This window comes from Stegodyphus dumicola, chromosome 7 (assembly GCF_044657685.1).
Source record: "Stegodyphus dumicola isolate Sdum_Otavi_A_Nest chromosome 7, ASM4465768v1".
NCBI lineage: Eukaryota > Metazoa > Arthropoda > Arachnida > Araneae > Eresidae > Stegodyphus > Stegodyphus dumicola.
Window position 1 is genome coordinate 139,972,009 of NC_140774.1, and position 24,600 is coordinate 139,996,608.

The window sequence follows — 24,600 nt, forward strand, 5'->3', positions numbered from 1 at the left end:
AATAATGTACTTTTGATATTACGCAGTATGAAACCACGGATAAAGAAAACATTATGCGAATTAATATTCATAAGTCTGATAAAATAAAACGACAATCAAACAATACAGAACAATTAAAGCAAATGAACAAGATATTTTCATTCAAATAAAATATATAATGGCACTTTTAAAAAAAAATTTTAGGGAACATAAAGAAACAGCGTTCACGCTATTTTTCTTTAGACGTGTCTAATTCATGAATCTCATGACCAAAGATTATAAAAAGAGTGTATTACTTATCAAGAAGTAAGGCAAAAGAAAACTAAATAGCATTACAATTCACGAGCACAGGTGGAATATCAATAATAACAACTGAAACAGTATTTTCAATCAATTAATCGTTTTATCCATAAGCTACCATACAATACGGGATTGAAAAGATGTTGATAGTATTTAAGAGTACTTACGCAGCAAGTTTGTATGTGGATTAGATATAAGCTATTCGTTTGCAAAGTTATTCCCAGAACTAATTCCTTTTGTACTGAGTGAATATAGAGCTTATAAAATGTAGCGGACAATAACCGATTTAGGAGTTCATCCATTGAGAGCTTTTGTTTGATTCGTGGCAGAAAAGCTATATTCTCGTATTAGGAAAGAAAGAAATGTTTCTCTTTCCATGTTAAAAGCTTTATTTTTCATATTTCCAAAGTTCATGCAGATTTTTTTTATTCCGGAGACTTATTGTTATTTCTATGTAGAATGGAATCTTTAAGTTACAGTGTAAAGAATCCAACTTAATAGTGAGCGGTTAAATTGTACCGATTCTTCCGATCCCCTTTCAGTTTTTTTCACTTTTCTCTCCAGCTTCGCATAACGTCCGTGATTCATATCAGGTTTAATTTTAGTGAGCAGTGATTCATAAAAATGTTATGATTCAGTTCAGTGAACTAAGACTCACATCTGATCTCATAAAACAGAGGTTTTGCTTTCCTCTGATGTGGCCAACAGAAAGAGAGACTCAAGGAAAACAAAAGTCTTAAAACAACAACAGAAGCAGCAAAAAAAAGGTGTTGTAAGAATAAGCAGAGACCTATGAACAACAACACTGAAAAGAAGCTGAATTAATAAAAGAATAAATAATAAAAGAAAGGAAAAAGGTCTGATATGGAAGGTAATAAAGGAAGCTTCGATGCAAGTGTAGGAGAATGCGATATACAAGAGTATGACTTTTCCTTTATTATCTTGATATATCATTAAAAAAAAGCCATATTTTGTTGAAAGATACGAATTTTGAAATTTTCCTATTAATAATTTTGCTTTGCATTAAAATATAAGATATTTATAATATTCTGAATTCATGTCGCAACTTTGATATGGACAAAGTGATTTATTCGTTATGTTATAACGTCATAACAATATTTCTGAAAATTTCAAAGCAAATCTTCAATTCAAAGGTCCAAACGGGATTTATTCTTATAAAATTTACATCTAAAACCTTCTGAGCGGGGCGGGTTTTAGGTTCTCTGATGAAGACTTGTATTTATATAAAATTTATATGCTAAGTTAGTCAATTTGCTTATTTTAGCCTGTATTTTCATAAATTTACATTCATAAAAATGGCATTTTCTTTATTTAAGAAAGCAAAATACCTTAAATCATAAGCTAATATATACTAAGTGACAAAAAATCTCATGAACGGTTAAAGCCAGTCATTTCACTTAGGGCTAATTTTAATTATAAATTATACCGTATTTTGTTAAAAACTAAAATAATGAGTATACTAGAACAAATATCTAAGTAATTGATTAAAAAGAATTAAGTAAACGTGAATTTATTTTTTTTGAACTAATGAACCGCTTGTCTGGTACTTGTTTAGACAAATGATTTATAACATTCCCCGTCACCAACACTAGCGGAGCTGCACTTTTAACCTTACCTAAATTAAAAGAAACAAGTGCTGTTTGTGGTCAAATGATTTAAACTGGATTTTCTTTAACCGGATAAAACTGAAGCTCTACGAGAAAGCATTTATCAACATTTAATAAGAAAAGAATCTTTTATCGACGAGCATTATTAGATTAGTTCCACTTTAAAGAGTGAAACTAATGAAAAGTATAATAGTTCCTGTCCTTTAAAGTGGAACTGTAAATATGTACAACAAACGTATACGGCGTATTTGAACAATTATTCTAATAATTTAAGCGCAAAAGGCGAAATTAAATGTGGTTGTAGACTTACTAATTGATTATTGGATGTCCACCGAAAATGTTGCAGCAAAAACAAACATCGCGGATAAATATCATTGTAAAAAATACCGTGGGAGAAATTAAAGCAAGGAGAAAGCATTGCAGTTCTCAATCGTGGTAGTTCGTAGTTTTCAAATATCGTCGCAACAAGTATTATGGTTAAAAAAAAAAAGCACCTAAAATTACGTGGTAAATTATCATGGTAAAAAAATAAAGCAACTACAAATCTTCGCACGTTGATAACAGCGCAGACGTGTTTTCAGGCTTTAGAAGTTTCAGGTTCTAATGCATGTTTTTTGGCACGACACTCTCTTCTTTTTTCGTTATTCCATTCGCGACATTTTCTTACGCGACGCTTTTACATATAAGCGATTTACAAGATTTGAGAAATAGAAAGGATGTCTTTATAGAAGACTTTCTAAAAAGAATTTCCTCGTATTATCTCACTTGAGGAAAACAACCATTTTGCCAGGAATCTATTTCATGTCTAATTAGCAGTATTCAAAAGTGATATCAGCTCAGCGACTGGCGAAGGTAAAATAACATTCAGCATTGTTTTTTTAGAGATGTTCAATTGATTTATGACTGAAGCCAGCTAATCTGTGACTGAGTCTCGATTAATTGCATTTCTTGTGACTGAAGGTATGCCACCGACGTTTCGCATAATAAAATCACGTTCAAAGCTCAGTACTAGTTCTGGATTACTGATTCATTGAATAAAATCAAAACTGAACGAATAAGTGAATAAAAAATAAATAAAATAAAGTCTTTAAACCATTTTGCGAGAATTCTTTCGTGTTGAAATGCTTAATTTTCTCCCCCATCAGTGGTTTAGTAAATTCCGGCTGCTACTTTTATTTCTCTGTGTGTAAGTAATGTTATATACTGAAACGTTTCTTACATAAATTTGTTATTAGAAGCCAGCTACTTAAGGTTTTGTTGATAACAGGTATAATCAACAGGTAAAGAACTTATTATAAGAAAGCATAAAATGATTAAGTATCCAAGAAATGGTTTCTTCAATACTGTATTTACGTGACGTATTATATACATACAAACGTGAAACCTACAGAAATGAACATGAACGATTCTCTTTATGTATCGAAAATGAAAAGTTAGAAGCAGCTATTTGTGTTGAGTAGTTTTTCCTCTCCAGTGTATTCTAATGAACCGCAGAAAAAATTATATGAGCAAAATGTAAGCCTTAATCCTCCTTTCCATAAACGTGAAGCATTCAAAAACAAAAGCTATCAACAAAAGTAATCAGAAGCAAAATCTTTACCTTTGGCGTCCTCCTAAGTACAGAGATAATAAATTGTACTTTTCTAATTTGAAGAAAATAAAGATATCAAGTTGGATCAAATAAATAAACATATCCTTGACTTCTAAAAATAACTCTAAACCTTTTATACGTACTCAGTTATGTATAGTACTCGAATCGTTCGTTCTTAGCTGCTCCAAAACGTAACTATTCAAAGTGCTTTTTATGGGGAGGGTTGTTCTCTGCTAGTTGGGACTGTTAGAGATGGAGAATAAACATAATTTAACAAACTTTCAGATATTAGAGGATGTTGATAGTCTATCCAAAACCCAAAAACGCGAGTTTGCTGTCCTCAGAAGATCTGGTGGTTCGTAAAATATTTTTTGTGTTCATGCATGTGCAACACTAGAACTCTTAGCGAATGCTTTAGAAAGTATCATTGACATCAAAGTATTCAAATTTGTAATTTTTTAAACTAAGTGTATACCTGTGCAACCTTTCGTAATGCCTTGTTCATTTACGGAGCATAAAATGTAGACACTACTGGAAGATGAGATAGCGAATGCTCGCTATGTCTTGAAAAACAGATGGCTACCGAAGAAGGTTATAATAACCTTTTCATTTTAATTAAATTGAACAGAACATGTACACACTCGGTGTTCACAAACTAACCACCATTTGTGGCTAAGTGACTTAAACACAAAATGGTATGTGTTTAAGCCGCAACTGCCTTCTAATTCAATCTAAATCAGATTTATTGGCTGCGCAGAGCAAAGCCGTGTATAAAATATCAAATACCCTAAAACAATAAGTGGCTAGCACAAATAGTTCACCCATACGACAAAAATATAAGGGTTAGGAGATGAATAAAATCTTTTGCATTACCTTAGCGTGATATGAAAATCATGCAAGTAACATGCGTAGGCATCATTTTAAACGTTTCAAATAAACCTTGGAAACATTTTTAGGTGTTAAATCCTAAGTTTTCTGGAACCTATTATTTTGATGATTCTTTTGCTTCATTAGTACATAACTACAAGAAGCAATAACTATGGTCACCTTGGTCTAGAAATGCAGCTTTATAATGTAAATTTTGATATGCTAAAGCTGAATTATTAACAGTGGTGCACCAATAATTAATACTGGTATTACATTAGCACGTCCAATAGCTGACAGTATCATTACAAATGTTCAATTAGTTTCCTCCTCATATTACCATATATCCAGTTTACAATACCATCTGCTTTGTAACCATAGAATATTCTATGAATTGCTATAGATTAAACAAAATTGATACCTAATTCTTTTGTTAAACTCTAAGTTCTGTTGTAAAAACTAAAGTTCGAAAATATGATTTTATGACTCATTGTTTAAATGTAAAAAGCTAATCCGATAATAAACTTATTTTGAACACTTTTTGTACTTTAGCATTACATCATAGCATTATTGCACAACAAGGCGAGAAAAGTTCAGATTCATATTCCATTAACCAGCGCCTGTAGATCAGTATTTGTTCTGCACTGACAGTTCTAAAAAGAATACGATACTCTGATTGTGTTCCTTTGCCAAATATTTACTGTAGATAAAAAAACGTTACTGAGAGAGTAAATAATTGTCTCAAAGATAACAATGCGGAATTAATTCAGCCTGAAGTTATTTGTATAATAAAAAACATATCAAACACTAACGCATGAGAATTCAAAATTGTAGTAAAACATTATTTGAAAAATAGTTTTCATACCAGAAGGAAATGATAGGGCAATACAAATACATGTTGGGTATTTATTTAAACGATTAACATCTTATGTAGCAATTGAAAGGACAATAATCCATCAGGGATTTAAAACTTTCTGATGATAAAAAGAAATCTGACAATTTTTCCATCAATATGGCTGAATTAAAAGTTCATTAATAAGGTTTCAACGATTTCTCTTTTTCAATATAGACGCAGAAAGAACATTTCAGGCTTGGCAACCTTTATTAAGAGGAAATTAATTATCTAATTCAATAGTGATTAAATGCAACTTTGAAGTATTCCAATAAAAATGCAATTTTTAATTTAAAATTGTTATTACTTTTATTTAGCCGAAAATATTATAAAGATCTTTAACTTTCAGGCCTAGGAAAGAGGAAAAATCAACTGTACCTTCACCGGTATTCCAGCCTCAGATGCTTCCACCAGTGGCCGAGGATTCAAGACCGCTGAATACTGGTAGTTCGATCCTAGAAGGATGAGTTGGCTACATGGCTGGTTTTTTTGATTTTCATCACGTTTAACGTAAATGAAACCTAGTTGCCCCTAGACAATCTTTTTCGAAGGCATCTATGCTCTTAGGTAAATATGTCACGTGGCTTTATGATAGTCACGTAATCTAAAACCTAACCGAGCTTCAAATTTTACAGCTTGTATTTTAAGCATTTACATCAAACGCGCACTCGGGGGAATGCTAAAATTCGTTATATTCTGCTCTACTTAAACGGCGAATCAGCAGAGGATTTGCATCATCTTTTAAAAATGGAAAATGGAGATAGATTGACAAATTAATTAACTAAACTCTTACCAGGATCATTGGACATGATCCACATGATTGAACGTGCTTACAACTTTCACATCGACAGCTCACACGCATGGTGCTATTATAACGTTTCTAAACTGTGGTTTTCAAAGTATGGGTCGTTACCGCCTATGCAGGCGTGAGCAAAAGCCGGCACGTGGGCGGAATGCACCTCTTCTAATTGTTTAATACTACTTATTACGAAATCCTGTGTAACAACATTTTGATCTCTTTCCCAACCGAAATCAGCAACACGAGTGTGCATGTATTCTATTTATGCGCATATACTCGCATTTCCTTTTGGTCCCACTAGGCAAAAAGAGAATGAAGGTGCAAAAAGATTTACTTCACTATTCTGCTAATTTTAAAACATAAACAAATATGTGGCTGTTAGGTAAAAAACTAGGCTTAGCTGCACTAAAACAACTTTTAAATTGTTGATAATTCTACAATTATTGCATGCTGCTTAATTAAAAGCATAAAATCTTCAACCGCAAGATACGAATAATATAATTTAATTATTTTTAGACAAAAAATATACCTTTTATCAACATATAAGAATAAAGAAACTGAGCTTACTGAGCCGAGTAACAGAGCATATATATATATATATATATATATATATAATTGAAAAAGAAATTGTAAAGCTAACTAGTAATTAGACGTAAGACCTATTTGGTCTTAAAAATTTTTGCGCATAATGCTGCAAAATGATATGAAATAATAGTAGTAGGTAGAAACATTGCACCGATCTTGCTAAAAAGTTACCAGGAGCTGTAGCTCCACGAAATATTTCAATGCTGTATTACTAAAATATAAACTAAGAAGAAATTTTTGTCTGGAAAAACCTGAAAAAATTGTAAACTCCCGAAAAAGACTGCCAAAATTAATGTTGGAAGACATGCTGATGCATGAAAAAATTAATCTGACCGTTGTGATATGTGAAAAGTTAACTTACATAAAAAATAGATTGACGGAAAAAAAATATATATATATATGAAAAGTTAAAACATATAAAAAATATATGGACTGAAAAATTGCTAATACATAAAATGCAAAAATTAAAATGAAAACATAGTTTGCCACAATACAAAAATAAAATAATTACATAGCGGAAAATGGTAAATTAACCCACTCGTACCCTCAATTGGCCTTTCAAGGGAAAAAAACTGAGTGTCGAACTAGGCTAAGTACCATTACGCGTTTCGCCGAAACAGACCTTTGAAGCTCTTGTTTAATGCGAAAAAAATTTTTTTATAAAAAACAAGAATATTCCCGAATAAATCTTTTTTGGAGTTTCACTGCTCTGTTCCTTTTTCCCGACGCGTCCGCCGAAAAACACATTGGTGTGTTAAAAGTAATTGCAACTCCGAGCAATGTAAAATTAAAATTAAAATAAAATAAATAGCGGTCTGCTATTAGTCAAAAAATTACAACAACGTACGGGCTGGTCCTGTGCAGCCTATTGCAATCAAAATAGAAGGTCCACGACTAGATGTTATAGCTGTCCTATGTACAAAATTTCAAAGTTCTGAGACAACTCGTTTTTGAGTTATGCGAGATACATACTTTTGCGTGTGTATGGGTTCGTAATAGATTGAATGCACAAGTCCGATAAAAGGTTAATAAAATTTATTATTATCGCAGGAAATACAACATAACGCTTGAAGTTTTCTCTCAGATATTCGTACAATATCATTATATCACGCAATGTATTGAGTAGCTATATTTTAAACTACTAAAAACGTTAAAAAGAACGCAATACAAACACAAAGCTAATCCGATCTCTCACTGCACTCTAAAGAATAACAACAGCAGCTAACAAAACAACTACAGATCTGAGAGGAGGGAATTACGATTACAGCTAACACAATAGTCAATTATATTTATTCAGTTTCAATACAAATAAAAGGGATATCCATTTATTCAATGTTAAATGTACGTGCTCGTATGTTTTTGCTTTTTCGGCGTAGCTTTCTCTTAAAATCTCGCAATTCCATGGGGAAATGAAACAATTTTAATTACAATTTTACCAAACAATAGCTAACTAAATGTAGAATTCATAACACTGCCCCCTTCCCAAGGACTGCGCGTAACGGGCAGTCCTTGGAACATAGTAGACAGGAAGCAAAACTTATAACTAAGGCATCAATGCAATAATATATATTACATTACAATAGCAAACAACATAAATAATAATTGCAATAAGTAACTTAAAACAAATCAAATCATAGCAAACAACATAAATAATAATTGCAATAAGTAACTTAAAACAAATCAAAGCATAGCAAACAACATAAATAATAATTGCAATAAGTAACTTAAAACAAATCAAATCAAATGCAAATTTAGAAACAAAAAAGCCCATGGTCTTATATTATTTACAATTATATACTCTACGTACTACGGGCATAATAAGGAGCTAACTTATCGTTATGAATGACTTTAGGTTTAGAGTTCGATGATCTATGGATCCGAACCACGACGTCGTTCAACCTGTTTAGGAGTGTGTACGGTTCATATTAAGATGTCCTGTAGCTCTGGTGTCGTTATTCCTCTGTCGCCAAGTTGACTCGCTCTCGTGCAAAATTTTTCATATCTTCAAAGCGGGCCTGTAGATCGTGGGTGTATTCCTCAGGCGATGAAGGCGCATCCGGAGGGCGAGCACACAAGTGATCATAAGGCAGACGAAGGTCATGACCGAAGAGCATTTGAGATGAGGAACAGCCGGTTATTTCATGGACAGCACTGCAGCAAGCGAGTAAAAACAGTGGTAACTTCTTGTCCCAGTCCTGTTGGTTTCTGGAAAAAACCAATGAAAGATTATTCAGAATGGTTTGACTAAGCCTCTCTACCATGCCGTCCGACTAAGGATGTAAAGGTGTCTTTTGGGTGTTGTCAATACCAAGTAGCTTTCAGAGTTCTTTAATTACGGCCAATGCAAAATTTCTTTCTTCATCGGAATGTAACTGAAGAGGCACACCGAACCTAGAAATCCAGTGCTGTATCATTATTTCTGCTAGTGTGACAACTTCTTGATTAGGAATAGGATACACATCAGGCCACTTGGTGGAGTAATCTATATGACAACGAGGATGTATTTGTTGCCATCAGCAGTTGGTGGCGGAGGTCCCAGAATGTCAAAGGCGACACGTCCTGCAAGATCGTCATCATTCCGAAGTGGCTTCTTGTAGGACTGTTATGTAGTTCTTCAAGCACGTCCTGGATCTTGGAAGTATCAGCTGCCATTTCTTTCCATCATCCGATTCGAATTTCTGGTACAAGACGCCTTTTTGAATACGGAGGGAGTTTCAAAGTTCCCAATATTGTTTTTTGTTGTTGGACTATAGATCAAAATGTCCTGCCAGGTACGTTTTCTGTTTGAGGACTCAATTAAATTAATTATAGGTTCAATGTCGCAGTCTCTCAGCTGGTCTTTCCTGACTTGTTTGTCACTCAATGGGTCTCGATCAGCCGATGTTGTTCTAATTTGTCGTGTGGCCGGACTCAGCATCTCGTATTTATCCTTCACCCTAGTATGATAGCGACAGCTTTCTGAGAAGGGTCTTCCGGAAAAGGCGTCGGCGTTTCCAGGTGAGGATCCTTTCTGATGATGGATAGTTACGTCCTCAGATGCTGAAAACATTTTCTTATTTATGAAGTCGAAGGAAAATTGTATTTAATTAAACGGCCAATCCGAGTATTCAAGGATCAGTAATATCGGCCACATATGCCGTGCAATAGTAGGCGGCACTTCCAAATGTGATGCCGACGTTTAGCTTCCTATCAGTTGCGGTGTTATCTCTAGACGCAATCTGAAGGGTAACGTAGGATGGCATCCAGTTGAGTTTATCATTAAATTGTTGAGCTAAATCTTTCCGAATGATGGTAACATTCGCTCCTGTATTGATCAACATATTGAAAGGAGTTCCAGTGATATGTCCTACGATGAAGAGTCCATTATTGCCGCCACTGACTGCGGAAATCTGAAGCGCTTTGAAATGAGGCTTCTTATTTTTCTTCAAATTCTTCTTTGCGATATGGCCATTAATTTGTTCCTTTCGTTCGCAGCGGGGAAATGGTCTTATTTTTCGTACCCTGTAGTATTCTGCAGTTCATCCGTACGTGGCCTTCACCACTGCAGTCGCAACTTTTTAGCGATATTTTCTTGTCACTCCTATGCCATATCAAGTCATTAAGTTGCCTGTTGAAATCGTCGGTCTTATTTTTCGTGCCCTGAGAAGTTCTGCAGTTCCTTCGTACGTGGCCTTTAGCGCCACAGTTCTAGCACTTTAGTGTCAGTTTCTTCTCAATTCTTAATTCAGCACTTTAGTGTAATAAATTGTTTGCTGGGCTCCCTCGAATTTCATGGTATACACCAGAGAGCTTCTTATGTCCTTGACATCCGCCATTCGCATATTTCAGGATTCTGAATGCCGTCGATGAAGTACTGCAACGACAGAATTATGCCGTCGATGAAGTAATGCAACGAGAGAATTTCTCTTGTTTCTGTCGGGCATTCTGAAACTACGAGATGAGACTGCATTTTGACATCCGTAGCTGGTTCCTGGAGTGTATCCGTGGACTTCTGGTGACGGGATTTTAATTGAAGCCTGCTGTAATATTTTAAGCACTTCTCGCGCCAAAGCGCCTCCGCACCGGATAGGGCTTCGAAGTCCAGTCTGTAGTCTAGTCCGAGATAAGGTTATTAAAATTTATTCTTATCACAAGAAATGTAACAGAATGCTGGATTTTACCTCAAGAATATTCGCACAATATCACGCAAACTACTTAAGCTACTAAAAACGTTAAAATACAACGGAGTGCAAAGAGAAAGCTAATCCAATCTCTCACTGAACTCTAAACGATAACAGCAGCAGCTAACTAAATAACTTCAGAGCTGAGATGTCTCTCTCCGACATTTTAAAGCTTTCACGCGGTCGCGAGAGAGTTCTAGTAATTTATTTACTTCTCGAGATTTCTGAAAACCAACAAGAGGATGGAATTACGAATACAGCTAACACAGTAGTTAATTACATTTATTCAATTTCAATACAAATAAAAGAGATAATTTTTTATTCAATGTAAAATGCACGTGCCCTTATATTTTTACTTTTTCGGCGTACCTTTCTCTTAAAATTTATGACGCGCTGCATTGCACGCGAAACGAAACAATTTTATTTAATATTCTACTAAAAATAACTAAATACAAAATTTGTAATAATACATACTTACGTACGTACAGACGCTACAAAAAGATCTCTTCTGAATCCATTTTAAATCAGTTTTATAATTCGTTCGAGGAAAAAAGTCCTTTATTTTGTCCTTACATACAGATGTCACGCAAAAACATTGTTAAATTGCATTCGATAACGGCCAAAATGGATATTTCCGTTGAAATATGACACCCGGAATTTTTCGTGATTACAATACAAGGAAGTAAAAGGTATTACTAAACAAGCGATTATCCAAATGGGCATATACAAGGAAATAAGGAAAATAAATCCAAAATTTAACAAGCAAAGAATGAAAGTACTCAGACAAGTGAAAGAAAATAAAAGTCTAATATCTGAAAAATCGGCTGTAAAGATACAAAAATGAAAGTTAACTATTAAGAAATAAGGGAAAATTTTAAAGCAATTTCTCAGAAATAATGATATAATAGTGTTACGAATTTGGTATTTAAAAAGCTAATGTTAGTTCAATTATAAATTAAATGGTTTTATTTCTCGCGCAGTGCAGCGCGTGACGAATATTAAAAGAAAGCTAAGCCGGAAAAATTAAAAATACAAGAGCGCGTGCGTTAAATAAATAAATATCTCTTTTTGATTTCGAGAAAGTGCTGGAAAATTCTAGCGCGTGATTTTAAAATCTTATAAAAGGAGGAAAACATCTCAGTTTGTAGTAGTTGCTTAATTTGTTGTTGTTTAGAAAACTGCTCTTGTTGATTGTAGCGAATTCGCAGATTAGCGTTCTTTAGCTGTTTTGAATTACGTTCTATTGGATATTTGAGTAGTTAAAAGATAACTACTGTGAGATATTGTAATACAGCATGATAATTTGAGAAAATTTAAGCATTTTTGTTGTGATAATAATAAATTTTTGTTCATTTTTCATCGGACTTGTGCATTCATTTAGTAACGAATCCGTACGCACGCAACAATTTTTGGTGTCAGAAGTGGGATTTGAATGCCAATCACAAGAGCGATGGAAGAACAGTTAAAACAATTCATGGTAGCTTTTGCTACATTTAAAGAAGAAATGAAAGACTCTGGTTAAAGAAGAAATTAGGTCCGTTAAAGAAGAAATGCAGTTGGGCCAGGAATCTGTTAAGGACGAAATGAAAGCCGTTCAAGCTGGTCAAGAAAAGATTGAAGCAGGTCAAGAAGAAATGAAAAGAGAGATTACCTGCATAATAGAAAATAAATTTGAAGCTATGGAAGGCAGAATTGACACAGTTGAAAATAAAGTTGGACTAATTGAAGAAAGAGTTTCTTCGGTGAAAGAAGAAATAGAAGAAAGAGTTTCTTCTGTAAAAGAACATATAGAAGGGAGAGTTTCTGCTGTGGAGGAACGAATTGAAGGAAGAGTTTGTGCCGTCCAACACCAAATCGAACAACAAATTGATGAGAGAGTTTCTGCAGTTGCCAAAGAAATGGATACTTTAAAGAAATTCGTAGCGTCGGCAGGGAGCAGGAGTGATGATTTTAAATTCTTACCAATGCCTGCTCGTCCACCTCTTAAGCTATCCACATATGATGGGAAGACCTCCTGGCAGGTGTATAAGACACAATTTTCTATCGTGGCGGATGCGAATGGATGGGATTCCCAAGCTAAGTCCTGTCATCTCGCCGCTTCTCTAAGAGCCGACGCAGCGGATATCCTTCAGACTCTTCCCGAAAACAAAAGGTTAGATTTCGAAGCTCTGTCCGGCGCCTTGGAGTTGCGCTTTGGGGAGAAGTGTTTAAAAGACTACAGCAGGCTCCAATTAAAATCTCGTCAACAGAAGCCTACCGAAACACTTCAGGAGCTCGCCGCGGATGCTGAAAGGCTGTCCCATCTCGCCTTTTCGGAATGCCCGACAGAAACAAGGGAAATCCTGTACTTGCAATACTTTATCGACGGCATCCGAGATACTGAAATACAGAAAGCTCTACGAATGGCGGATGTAAAAGATTTAAAAAGTGCTCTAGTGTACGCCATGAAATTTGAGGCAGCCCAGCAAGCCACTCGTCGAGATCGCTACCCAGTCAGAGCTGTGCGAGTCCACGACCCAGGGGACCAATTGATGGCTCGTTTAGATGATTTATCCAGACAAGTCGATGCTTTGATACGGAGTAGCAGTGAGAACAAAGTGGCTGTAAGATGTTGGAGATGTGGTTCTGAAGGTCACCTACGACGGCATTGCAGAACACCCCAGGGCACGGATAATAAAACGGATGAGTTGACAAGACCAGTGAATGCTTTAAGACGGAATAGTGGTGAAACAAAACCGACCCTAAAGTGCTGGAATTGCGGTGTTGAAGGCCACCTACAAAGGAACTGCAGAACTCCCCAGAGCACGGAAAATAAGGCATACGATTTAAACAGACAATTAAATGCCACGGGAAGGAAAAGGACTGACAAGAAACCAAAATGCTGGAACTGTGGAGCTGAAGGCCACGTACGAAAGAATTGCAGAACACCCCAGGGTACGAAAATTGAGACAATTTCTGAGCAACGACGCAGGAAACAAATTAATGACCATATCAAGTAACGGAGGTTGCCAGATAATGAAAAACCCTGTTTTAAAGCGCTTAAGATCTCTATAGTGAGTGGCAACAGTAACGGACTGTCCATCAATGGGAATATCGATGGAGTTCCTTGCAATATGATCATTGACACAGGAGCTAATGTTACCATCATTAGGAAAGATTTAGCTGAACAGTTTAAAGATAAACTTATTTGGACGCCATCCTGTGTTACCCTTCAGACTGCGTCTGGTGACAAGATCGACATAACTGGGAAGTTAAACGTAAACATCATCACGTTTGGAAGTGCCGCCTACCATCACACGGCATATGTGGCGGATATTACAGATCCATGCATACTCGGATTGGACATTTTAAGGAAATACAATTTTTCCTTAGATTTCAAAAACAATAAGCTGCTTTCAGCATCTGATGGCATGACTATCCATCCTCAAAAGGGATCCTCGCCTGGAAATGTCGACGCCTTGTCCGAAAGATCGAGCTCGGGAAGCTGCCGAAATCATACCAGGGTCGAAAAGAAACTCAAGACTACCAGCTATTCTCCATCCCAGAAGCTCTTCGGTCGAGACCTTCGTCTGCCTTGTGACCGCCTGTTTAGTCGCCCTACGGATGCGCCTTCATCGCCTGAGGAACACATCCAAGATGCCCAGGCCCGGTTTGAGGGGATGCACCGTTCTGCACGAAAGCGAGTCAACTTGGCGACGGAGAAAATGAAGACCAGATGCGACACAAGAGCTACTAGACAGAGATCCAACAAAGGAGACAAGGTGTGGTTGTGGAACCCAATTCAACGAAAAGGACTGAGTCCTAAATTACAGTCACCTTCGGATGGTCCATATACAGTGCTGAACACGCATGACGTCGTGGTTCGGATCCGTGAGTCTTCGAACTCTTACGACAGGTTAGCTTATTACTATGGCCATAGTACATAATGTAAATAATTGTAAATAGTATCAGACCATGGTCCTTTTTGTTTTTAAATGTGTATTTGATTTGTTTTGTATTTAGTATTTGATAGCATTTGATTTGTTTAAGTTAGTTATTGCATTTATTGTTTATATTGTTTGATATTGTAATGTAATGTTTATGCCTCAGTTGCATTTATGCCACAGTTGTAAGTTTAGCTTCCTGTCCAGGGATTGTACTGCCCGGGACGTGCAGTCCTTGGGAAGGGGGCAGTGTTACGAATTTGGTATTTAAAAAGCTAATGTTAGTTCAAGTATAAATTAAATGGTTTTATTTCTCGCGCAGTGCAGCGCGTGACGAATATTAAAAGAAAGCTAAGTCGGAAAAATTAAAAATACAAGAGCGCGTGCGTTAAATAAATAAATATCTCTTTTTGATTTCGAGAAAGTGCTGGAAAATTCTAGCGCGTGATTTTAAAATCTTATAAAAGGAGGAAAACATCTCAGTTTGTAGTAGTTGCTTAATTTGTTGTTGTTTAGAAAACTGCTCTTGTTGATTGTAGCGAATTCGCAGATTAGCGTTCTTTAGCTGTTTTGAATTACGTTCTATTGGATATTTGAGTAGTTAAAAGATAACTACTGTGAGATATTGTAATACAGCATGATAATTTGAGAAAATTTAAGCATTTTTGTTGTGATAATAATAAATTTTTGTTCATTTTTCATCGGACTTGTGCATTCATTTAGTAACGAATCCGTACGCACGCAACAATATTTCTAAACTTGGAAAACCAGTATCAACACTTGAACAAAGCACTTAATGATTTTCTGTTAAGTAAGCTTAAATATTTCTGTCTAATATATTTGAACTCAATATTTTATTCCTATTTTTGTAGGCTAACTTTGAATATGACATTGTTTAAGCAGAAATAACTGCTGTAAGTTGTAAAATAATATTTAAAAATGGATAAGATTTTTCATAGGGTTTGATGCGAGGATGTGACATTTAGAAGCGTCTAAGGCAGATATCAGATTATTATATATTAAGCATTCAAAAATAAGGGGAAAATCTTCGAAAGATGATTTCATTACTATTATTGTAATTTTGCTGATTTTTGAACAAACATTTCGCATAATGCTTTGGAACATGTCGCTAACAGTAATTTGCTAAATTCCATAACTGTGATGCGGAATGAAATCGCAAATGCATATATCTTATATTCATCACATTGGACTTCATCTTTATATTATTATTTTTATTTGTTCAAAAAATATCAAATTACAAAAATATTAGTGCGAAATTTGAGGCTATTGATTTTCACTAGCTAATGCATCAATATTAACTTCAATATTTGTTGTTGATAACGAAGCAACTAAGTGACTTATCAGAGAGGAACATCTATATTCTTACTTTGTAAATTTTATGTTAAAAAAGCTGATTTCGCAAAGATAAGTGCTCTAAATTTCGCAAGCTTGGATATCGTTCTCCTGGAGCAACATGAAAAAGTCCAATCCAGTTTCAGTTCTTCTTTGATAAAAAGGACATGATTCCAAATCACACAATTCCAGTTGATCTTCACCTCCATAAACGAAAAGAGTGGTCGAGCAAGTGAAACAGTTAATCGGATCAGGCCAAAAAATGGCCATTGTTGAGTTGGCGCAGGAAGTGGGTATGTCTCGTGAATCTATTCAGACAATCCTGTCGGACGATTTGCAGATGAAACGTGTCAGACAAACTTTGTCCCGCTGTTGCTGAACCCATAAACCCGTATTAGATGGAAACTCGGCATTTCACAGTAGCCAAATGTTTTGAAACACAACCACAGAGGACCCATCGTTTCCTTAGATAATTGTTACTAATGATGAGACCCGAGTATCACTTAAGCCCTGGAGACAAAGATGTCATGGCAGATCCAAAAAAAAATAATACTCATTGAGTTTTTCGACAACAGAGTTGTGGTACACCATAAATTTGTACAAGTTGGACAAAGTGTTAAAGGCTCTTGTTACGTGCGAGTTTTGAAAAGTCTGAGGAAGGCAATCCGAATAAAATGTCCTGCCAGGTGGCAAGAAGCACTGCATTACGACAGTGCTCTCTCCTACACATTGAATATTGGTCATGGCTAATTTAATCAGGCATTTGCGAAGTTTCAAACCTCACATTGCGTTTAAAAGCATTTAGGCTTTTTGAAGCATTCTGTAGGAACAAAATGAGGATACTTTAAATAAATAAATGCCGCGAAGTTAATTAAACAGAGCACGAAGCAAAATAATAAATAAATGATTAAAGGGAAGAAACGCAGGATAAATCAAAATCAATTAATTAAAAAAGTAATCTCAATTAAATTAACATCTAACGAAAACCAGGCTAAAGACAATAAAATTTGGCAATCGAAATCTGACAAATATAATAATCTGGAGTATAAGCGAAACCTTAATGCAAATGATGAATGAGACATGTTATATTTTCTTATGCAATGATCTAACGGAGAAGCAAAATTATCATTATTCTGTCAGTCCTTGAAAGTGAGCAAGATATATATATAATATAACGCGGTAAATGTAGCATGTCACTTAGCATCGGTATAGATTATACGGATGGGAAAGTGAGAAGGAGAGTGTCTGAGCGGAACGAGATGGCGGTGGAGCGCGCTCAAGAAGGAACCAATAAATGCGCACCACCCAAGAATAAGGATGTGTTGGTGATAAATGGAAAGTCTAATATGTCTCGTCACTTTCTGTGTATTGTATAATCAAATGCCTCTCTCTGTATTGCAATGTGTATAAATATTTCTAAGTGTAATAAACTCCCGATACGGTCTTTTGAGGACCCAAGGTGTTATTAATTCGAAATAGAGGAAGACACTGGGACTATACCTCTTTAACTGGGTTAGCCACCAGATGTCCCTTTCTTCCATCATTTGTCACCTCTCAATTTTGATTTCGTGATTAAGTCAAATTTACGCTCTGTAGGCGAGAACTGGAAGTAGTATATAACTTTATAGTTATCCAGTTTTCTAATTATAAAAACAATTTAAGGAAAGACCACCAAAAATGTTGTCTGTAAAGAAGTTTTCGACTAATAAATAAAAAATATTATATTAAACTTAAGAATGTTTAAAAAAAAATTCAACTAGTTATACCATATTTTCATTGCCTCAAAAGAAGAGTTCGACATAAGATTGATAAGTTCATACTGAAATCAAACAGTTCTAAAGGGCTTAAAAAGTTGAATTTAAATACCATGTAAATGAAGCAAAGTGAATGAAACGCTTCTTAATTATAACAATTATTTACATACTAATAAGCATAAATAAAGTAAAAATCCTTTCCTTCGTTCAATATAACGGATATTGAACCTTGTAGGAAGAACAAAGCTAAATTTTCAGAATGAACAAAATACTTTTATTTGAATTTTAAAACAGAACCAAAAAAAATTAAATGCTGCAGCTCTTAACTATCAAAATTTTTAAACTCTTAACTGCTACAGTTAAAACTCTTACAACTATTAAAATACTAAAAAAAAATTAAACTCTCTAAACAAAAAATATAAAAATCTTCCGAATTCCTTCTTGTTGCCACACCGTAAAATGCAAGTTCTTATCCTATTATTTATATTTCACGTTCTCTTTAAGTCACGATCTTTACAAGTCATGATCTTTACAAGTCACGATCTTTACAAGTCCCCCCACAAGAAGCACATTCGTCACCGTAAAGACAATGTTGCTCAGAGTTCATTGAGAGAGAAAGAGTTAACAGCTAACCTTGACAAAGCATCAGCATTCTCATGTGAACTTCCTTTGCGGTATGTCACAGTCATGTTATACCGTTGTAACGCTAAGGCCCAACGAGATAGATTAGCACCATGAGGGGCGCTTTGGGTCAAGTAGGTGAGGGGATTGTGATCAGACACAATTTGCACTTTGGCACCGAAAATCCATGTGTCAAATTTTTTCAAGGCTTCGATGACACAAAATGCTTCTCGTTCGATGGTTGATCATCGTTGTTGACAGGGCGTTAGTTTCTTGCTGAAAAATGCTATGGGCATTTCTTTGCCATGTTCGTCGTTTTGAGCTAAACACGCTCCAATTGCGAAAGCAGATGCATCCGTATAGAGTTGAAAGGGCTTGCTGATGTCCGGAGTATGCAGAGACGGCATTTTAATCAACTCTTCTTTAAGTTTGTTGAAAGTTGCTTCTTTTTCAGAGTCCCATGGAATATTATTTGGAACACTCTTCTTTGTAAGGTTTGTTAGAGGTAAAATAATCTCAGAAAAATTTGGGATATAATCCGTATAGTAGCTTGCTAGCCCTAAAAGACTTCTGACTTCTTTTTTAGTGGTAGGCTTAGACAGATTTCTGATTACTTCTACCTTCTCCGGATCTGGAGAGTGAGTGCCAGAACCTATTACATGTCCTAGAAACTTCACGTGACTCTTTCCGAAATCACACTTTTCTAGATTTGCGGTTAGACCTGCGTTTCTCAGTGTCTGAAACACTTGGTCGATGTGATAGAGGTGGCCACCCCAAGTTTCAGAAAATATTGCCACATCATCAATGTATGAACGGCAGTAGTTCTTATGGTTTGCAAGCACCTTATCCATCGATTTTTGGAAGGTACTTCCAACATTTTTCAAACCGAAAGGGAGAACTTTCCATTGGTAATGGCCGGAATGAGTGATAAATGCTGTGTAGGGTTTAGCTTCTTCTTCCATAGGAATTTGCCAATATCCCTTGGTTAAATCGAGAACTGTTATGAATTTGGCTTTCTCTATTTCGAATAGTAAATCTTTAGCAATCTTCATCGGATAGGCGTCCGGAATTGTGAAGCTATTTAAAAGCCTGAAGTCTATGAACAGTCTAACGCCGCCATTCTTTTTTGTATGTACCCAGTCACTGTCACTGGATTCTATAAGATCCCATTCTAACAGTTCTTTAACTTGATGATCGACTTCCTCTTGAAGTGAAACAGGAACACGGTAGGGCCTCAATCCTTTTGGTTTACATTCATCTGAAACCTTGATGTCATGACCATCAACATTGGCTTGACCAGGTTTGCTACTGAAAACATCTACATAAGATTTTAGTACTTTAAATAGTCCTTCCCGTTGGTAATATTTTAAGTCACCTTCAAATTTTGTAAATGGGTACAGATATCATCAGCAGATTTATTCATAAGATCTGCTGGTGCATAGTGGATATCTCCAAACTCTTCATCTTGGTCAAAAATGATACCAACGTGATCTACACGAGCAATATAAGGCCTTAACTTATTTATATGGAGTTCTCTAATACTTCCGTTTTCCATTTCGATTTTGGCAGAGTGTGGCCTGGTAAGTTTGATCACGGTAGCTGGTCCTTGCCACGTGTTGAGCAATTTATGTGATGATGATGGCATTAACACGAGGACTTTATCCCCAACATTGAAAGTCTTTTCTTGAGAACGTAAATTGTATCTTGCAGTGTACTCTTCTTGAGATATTTTGGAATTTGCTGATGCAATGTCATGAGCTTTTCTTAATTTTTCCTAAAGGTCTTGTAGATAATTTTCAATTGAACGGGAAGCTGTAACTGGAATGCTACGTTCACCTGTCCATATCTCTTTCAGCAAAGATAATGGTCCTGGTGGTATTCTTCCATATACCATCTGGAAGGGAGACAAACCAGTGGTGCTATGTGGCACTTCTCTGTAGGCAAACAGGAGATAGGGAAGATTCAAATCCCAGTTTCTGCCATGTTCTTGGATATTTTTGTTCATCATCTCTTTTAAGGTTCTATTCCAACGCTCGACAGCACCCATACTCTCGGGCTGTCCTGGAGTGGAGAATCGTGGAGACACACCAAGTAAGTTCTCAAAGGCTCGGGTGAGTTTGGCTGTGAAATTAGTTCCCTGGTCGGAACAAATCACTTTTGGAAATCCAGTTTGAGTAAAAAGCCTCATCAAAACGTTGCATGTTGTTTTCGCACCTATGTCTTTGACGGGGGTGGCTTCTGCCCATCTGGTGCATAGGTCAACTGCACATATCACAAACCGATGACCTCTCCTGGATGGAGGTTCTAATGGCCCGATACAATCCACGCTCCATACTTCAAAGCGTGTTTCCGGTCTAACAATAGGTTGAATTGGAATTCGATCTTTCTACGTAACTGTTCTCCTCAATTGGCATTCTTTACAACTTTCACATAATTTTTTAACATCTTGCTTAATAGTAGGCCAAAAGAATGAGTACTTGATTCGTTGAACTGTCTTTTTCTCACCGAGGTGGCCGGCAAGAGGGATTTCATGTGCCATTCTTAGGACTTCCCTTCTTTTTTCTAAAGGTAACACAACTTGCTTAATGTTTTCACCACAGATATATTCGGAATGAAGTAATATGCTATCATCGAAAGTATATTAATTTTGATTTTTATTTGCCCATACAAAGCATTTTTTTCAGAGTTTCGTCTTGTTCTTGATGTGTCCTGAATTCTAGTCTTACTCTGTTCGTTGTTTTCAGAGACTCTATGTTTTCTTGGGAAATCTGATTAACAACAGCCAAATTTGTAGTATTGTATTCAACTGGTGAGGGTTTATCATCTGTCTCTTTGTACTCTAAGGGGGATGCATCCCAATGACGATCACTGTTCCACAGTTCGATATTTCCACAGAGTGTTTCATAAGCTGAAGAACTCAATAGCAAGTCGGTAACTAGCTTTTTTGAAACAGCACACGTAATGGGCACTCTACCGTGAAAATCATCGTCAATTTTCATCTGGAAAATCTTTAGTGGAGTAATTTCGTTTTCACCAAAAGCAGAAGATATCTCTATTTTACTTTCTTCTTCGCAAGGTATGTTGTCAACCAATTTCTCACGGACGACTGAAATTTGTGCTCCCGTGTCTACGATTCCATTTAGAATAATATCTCCACATTTAACTTTGACAAGTTTTAATTCATCTATGTTTCTAGACACGTCCACTGATTTTGAGACAGGAATAGAGATCTTGGCAGTTAGCACTTCTAGTTTTTCTTTTTCTGCAAGGGGTGCTTGTGTTTGTATTAAGTTGTTTTGTGCTGTTGCAGAAGCACTTCTTGGGATCCGATTTTTGGTATATAACTTAGATGTATGACCTTCTTTTCCACAATTATAGCAAGTTAGTTTGAAACTAGGCTTTTGTGGTTCGTCACTCTTACGGGATGGGTACACTCTTGGCGTGTTTTCAGCGGACAGCGATTTATTTCTGAAAGCTCTTTCTGGAAGTGGAGAACGAGGTTGCCATTTTTTATTAGTTCTGTCTGCTGATGGATTACCACCAGTCCGTTTTGAGATATTACGAACACTGTCATATTCGTCAAGTTTATCAGCTAATTTGGTTGGAGAAACGAACTTCGCCCAGTCGTCAAGAAGATGGTCTCTTACTTCATAGGGTACTCTTTTCTTAATTTGGTCAGTAATAATCAAGTCTTTTTAACGCGGCAAAATTTGTGATTTCAAGACCATTGATCCATTCTTCAAAATAACTTGTAATTTCGTAGCAAAAATCTCTCCATGATTTTTCAGCGCTCTTTTGGTGCATCACAAATTTTTTTCTAAAGCTTTCAGGATTTAATTTAAATCTCTTCAATAAAATAGCCTTAATGTACTCATAATCTTCAAAATTTTCTTCAGATTCCCTACCAATTAATTGAATGATTTCAGATGGCATTAAAGTCAATAAACATGAAACCCAATCTTTAGGATCAATTTTGTCCTTTTAGCTTGTCTTTGAAATAAGGATAAATAAATCACAATATCATCGTGTCTTAAATTGAATTTTGGAATAAGCTTAATTAAATCAAAATTATGATGTCCATTTTCATTTGTTGGTGGAGTTTGTGTTAGTCGAACACGAGATTCAATTTCGAGTTTCCTCAATTCAAACTCCATTTGCTCTCTTTTCTGCTGTGCTTCTAATTCTTCTTTCCTTCGCTGTTCCTCAATCTCTTCTTTCTCCTTTCTTCTCTGTTCCTCAATCTCTTCTTTCTCCTTTCTTCGCTGTTCCTCAATCTCTTCTTTCTCCTTTCTTCGCTGTTCCTCTTCTTTTCTTTTCCTCTCTTCAATAATTGTTAAAAACACTTCTTTAGCAAATGCTTCATCATATGTATCACTTTGAATTATTTCATTTTTTATCGCCACGATTTTCGTACTTGGATCTACTTGAATTTCTAATTCAGCAGCTAAAACCAGAAAATCCTCTTTTTTCCCACGTCCCATAAAAGCCATGTCTCGATTTTATTCAGTCAATAGACTCTTAGTTTTATGAAAAGCAATTTTTTTTCTCTTTTCTTTTTCTATTTAAATATAATTCACAATGAATTTAATTTTATTCGGCACGAAAATCAATCAGTAGAATCAATACTTAATGTGTTGTTCACCTACTCTGGCGAGTTAAACGAAATTACATTTGAACACTGGCGTATTCATTTCTTTGACAAGTAAATAAACTAACATTCCATGGCGGAAACAATAATTAACTTTTCATAATCTTAATTAATTATTTTACGTTTACAAGGTAAATTGAGCTCTCACCTGAGTTATTTTGGTTCGTAATTATATGCGGGAAAACTCCGATCCTGTCCACTGCGCCACTAAAAATCCTTTCCTTCGTTCAATATAACGGATATTGAACCTTGTAAGAAGAACAAAGCTAAATTTTCAGAATGAACAAAATACTTTTATTTGAATTTTAAAACAGAACCAAAAAAAAATAAATGCTGCAGCTCTTAACTATCAAAATTTTAAACTCTTTTAACTGCTACAGTTAAAACTCTTACAACTATTAAAAAAAACTCAAAATCCTAAACTCTCTATACAAAAAATATAAAAATCTTCCGAATTCCTTCTTGTTGCCACACCGTAAAATGCAAGTTCTTATCCTATTATTTATATTTCAAGTTCTCCTTAAGTCACGATTTTTACAAGTCATGATCTTTACAAGTCACGATCTTCACAAATAACATATAAGTTTTAAATGTAATAAAACTTAAATTTATATTAACCCTTAAATGAGGATAAGATAAAAACTTTTCGAGTTTCATTCTTGCCCTACTTCAGAGGAAATAATAATAATAATAATAATAATAATAATAAAATTGCAGTGGGTGCACTGAGATGGAGGAAGAAATCAATAAGTATAAAAAGATAGATAAATTGTAATATTAATATACAAAGTAGCGTGTAACATATTTTACTATATTTGTAATTATAAAAATTTATATTTTTATATCATTATATTTAATCGTGGTATGCCTTACTCTGATTAGCTTGTATCAAGTAATCTTCGTCATTTTACCTACATTGAACACCTATCGCACTGTGTATAGTTTTCATTACTTGCCGCAGACCTTAGAATATTTTAACCTTACTGTAATTTAACCTATTTATAGTAATTAATTTTTATACAATATCTTTAAAATATTAGAAAGAAAATTATGTAACATAAAAGACTGAACATGAATATTTGGTGTTGGTTAAAAATTTAAAGACTATATATTCGTTAAAAATATGTCTTTACATCGTATTTAATATGATAGCTGATTTGGTATAATCACTCAGTTAAATACACTCCGATTCAAAGATTCTATGTTACTATAAAACAATTTTCTCAATGCGATTTTTTCATGCAGAACACACGCACATGAAAATACATAATGTTACATAAAATAAATACTCCCTGCATGGAAACCTTACGTATAGTTATTATTTCAAAAGATTCATTACATGTAATAATATGAAATTATAAGCTTCCTTCATCAAACGTATGTTAAAACTAATTTAATTTTGCAGCACTGACAACTTGTCATAATTAGCTTACGGAAGATGATCTCTCTCGCTGCAGCGCCATCTGCAGATAAAAGCTGTAAGTTAGCAAAGCTCATTTCATA

The 24,600-nt window shown here is 35.3% G+C and overlaps 1 protein-coding gene and 1 long non-coding RNA gene across 4 annotated transcripts in view; one reads left to right on the top strand and one right to left on the bottom strand.

Annotated features, from left to right (window-relative positions):
• LOC118194950 (RYamide receptor-like) overlaps positions 1 to 24,600 on the bottom strand; it is a 474,599-nt gene that overhangs the window by 388,447 nt on the left and 61,552 nt on the right. The gene's annotated exons all lie outside the window — the stretch shown is intronic.
• LOC118194951 (uncharacterized) overlaps positions 1 to 24,600 on the top strand; it is a 97,169-nt gene that overhangs the window by 59,436 nt on the left and 13,133 nt on the right. For both annotated transcript variants that reach the window (XR_004759179.2, XR_004759180.2), the window contains exon 2: positions 5,604 to 5,821. This is a non-coding gene — a long non-coding RNA (uncharacterized LOC118194951). The remainder of the gene's footprint in view (positions 1 to 5,603; positions 5,822 to 24,600) is intronic.